The sequence below is a fragment of the Leptinotarsa decemlineata genome, unplaced genomic scaffold (assembly GCF_025532065.1).
Source record: "Leptinotarsa decemlineata unplaced genomic scaffold, Ldec_3_MD MMD2_tig00026340_RagTag_RagTag, whole genome shotgun sequence".
Lineage (NCBI taxonomy): Eukaryota > Metazoa > Arthropoda > Insecta > Coleoptera > Chrysomelidae > Leptinotarsa > Leptinotarsa decemlineata.
The window spans coordinates 1,458,980-1,462,257 of NW_027412694.1; positions in this window are offsets into that span (position 1 = coordinate 1,458,980).

A 3,278-nucleotide genomic window follows, 5' to 3' on the forward strand; every position below is an offset into this window, starting at 1 on the left:
CATCAGAGCTACACATGACAATGAATCAGTGCAAAAATATACACAGGGAAAATATCCGGATACTTGAATTAAATTCACAAGACAAATTTCTAAAAAAATTAAAAGGGACAGAATCCTTCATTGGGGTACCTACGGACCTTATGGTGAAATGGAGAACGTGTTCAAGATCATATGAGTTCCGTATACAAGACAGATCAGTTCAATAACTCCGACATTTATGCCTCACCACACATCCGTCGCCAATCGTTGCCACATTCACTCTCGCAGTCACTCGATCAAACATCTTCCGACTCTCTATAGGGCTTCAGATCCTTCACATGAAACTTTCCAATACGCTTTCCATTTGGTCCTAATAAATCATGCACCAATTTTGACACTACCTTTTTTACAGTGCAAAGAGTATACCTAGGTGCAAATTTAGAAGCAAAGTGATCTGCTTTATTGGATAAAACAAAATTCTTCTTCCACACTTCATCATCCACGTGGTAAACATCAACAGGACGCTTTCGGAGGTTATACTGCCTACTATTTTTCTTGTACGCTTAGATCCATGTCTTCAACAGATTGAAGACGTCCGTAATATTCTCCATCCGTCGGAACATAACGTCCAACATTCAAAAAGGTGGAAGAATAACCAGTGGCTTCGTGAACGGCCGTTCTGAAAGCAAAGGATATTTTTTGTAATTCTTTATCCCAAGTTCGATGATCAGACTCATCCAAATAAGACCGAATGGCTGTTTCAAGAACCCGGTTAACACGATCTATCGCGTTTGTTTGATCATGATAATTAGCATTATAGTGAATTTTTGTTTCATATCTGGGAACCAAATCCATGAAGGCGCGAGAAGAAAATTGAACACCATTATCGCATGCTATTATTTGTGGGGATCCAAATACTAAAAATACCTGTTCTTCTATAAACCTCACAATGGTGGAAGCTGTCGCAGCTTTCATTGAGTGTAAAAGGCAATACTTAGTGAAGTAATCAGAGACGACTAGAATAAAATAATGTTCATTTAGCGTTCTTGGCAAGGGACCTAAAATATCCACGGATACATATTGCCAGGGAAAATTTCCTTGTTTTGGATAGCCCATGAAATTGGGGCAAGCTGTTGAACTGACTTTTTGCGAAGGGCAAACTCCACATTTTTATGAATTTCCTCACATCCCGATGTAAACAAGGCCAATAGTACAGTTCACGAATTCTGTTAACTGTTTTATAGATCATACCGGCTTGCCGCACTAAGGCAGAAATCTTAGCCGCACAGATGCAGAAGGCTGTCATTCTTGTCTCACTGCGCTTACTCAGGGCACATGATTTTTGGACCCAATGATCACTTACCCCACGGTGTGGGGAGTGGTTGATAATGCTGGCGCGCCCTCCCGAATGTATCGGGACTTCGGGGGATAGGGCCCCGTGTGCACCAGCGCACACTACGGTGAAAAAAAAAATAAAGCAGGACTCGATACAATATAAGTGTAAGCTCTCTATGGCCTGGATCGATTACCGTAAGGCATTTGTTTTATATGGATGATCTTAAACTTTATGCCTCTGGAGAGAAGGATCTCCATCAGTCCTTGAGGGTGGTGGAAGAGTACACGCATGCTATCGGTATGAAATTCGGGATAGACAAATGTGCAATGGTACAACTCAAAAGAGGACGATGTGGGGACTACGGAGAGGATATGCAGCTCGTAGATGGAAGCATTTTACACCATCTGTATGCCGGAGAGATATTTACTTACCTCTGGGTGGAACAACGCCACTCACAATAGGTAACAGCAGTGAAAAACTCTCTCCGCGGCAAGTATCAGCACAAACTTCGACAGATCTGGTCAGCGGAACTGTCGGAGAAGAACAAAGTTGCTGCAACAAATATGCTTGCCGTTCCAATCTTACTCTACTCGTTTGGAGTAGTGAAGTGGACTAGGGAGGAGCTGTATCAACTCGACGTAGAGACCCAAAAATGATACATCTCTATAGGAGTTTGCATTCCAAATCGTCCGTTCCACGGTTGTACTTCCCCCGACAACAGGGAGGCCGTGGACTTTTGAGTTTGGAGTGTATACATTACAGAATCGTGCTGGATACAGCCTGTAAAGCCGTCAGGAGTTCGGATCCCCTTCTGTGCATGGTCCGTAACCATGAGAGAGCAGGAATTGGAGCACTCGTCTTTAGGGCAGCTGCCCAAGCAGCTAATGAACTCGGTATAGTTTTCGACACTGAACGAGGTGACCACGACTCTGTTACCGAGTTGGAACCTGTTCGGCAAAAAGCTCAGATAAAAGTCGCAGAGATCACCTCACTTCTGCGGAAACACAAGGATAAGCCAATGCATGGGGTCTTCTTCTATAACATTGGAGACCTTGGCTTATCAAAGCGCCTGACCTTCGCTTTTCTCATGTCGAACGGGCTGAAGTCGGAAACGGAGGGGTTTATCATGACTTTCTAAGATGGTGTCGTCAACACCTTAGTCTACCGCAGTCGCGTGATGGGTATAGAGGTTCCTGACACAAGGTGCAGGGCCTGCAGCGAGGCGCCCGAGACCCAAATGTACTTGCTATCAGCATGTCCAGCATATGCTGTCTCGGCCTATATCCATCGACATAACGCGGCCCTTAGACTGCTATATTACCATCTACGACACTTTTACGGTATTGACGAGACACCGGTGTTGCCCTACGCTCCGGGGGATATTGAATCCGTTGTGGGGAACGAGAAGTGCCGAATTTATTGGAACTCATCGTTTCCCACCCTCAGGCTCATAAAAGCTAATAAGCCTGATGTGGTCCTTCTCGACCACCAGAGCAAAACGATATTTGTCATGGAGTTTTCAGCTCCTGGCAAGACGAATATCGTCAGAAAAGAGAAGGATAAACGGATTAAATATCGAGATTTTCTCTTCGAGCTCTGCAGACTATCCAGATCACTCTGTCAAGATGGTTGTTCTGATTATTGGAGTCCTTGGTGGAATGATGTCCTCTCCACTCTCGAATCTCAAAATCATACCGGCTTGCCGCACTAAGGCAGAAATCTTAGCCACACAGATGCAGATGGCTGTCATTCTTGGCTGACTGCGTTTGCTCAGGGCACATGTTTATCGGACCCAATGATCACTTACCCCACGGTGTGGGGAGTGGTCATTGGTTGATAATGCTGGCGCGCCCTCCCGAATGTATCGAGGCTTCGGGGGATAGAGCCTGACCAGCGCACACTACGGTGAAAAAAAATAAATAAATATTAAGATTTTCTCTTCGCACTCCGCAGACTCTATCCA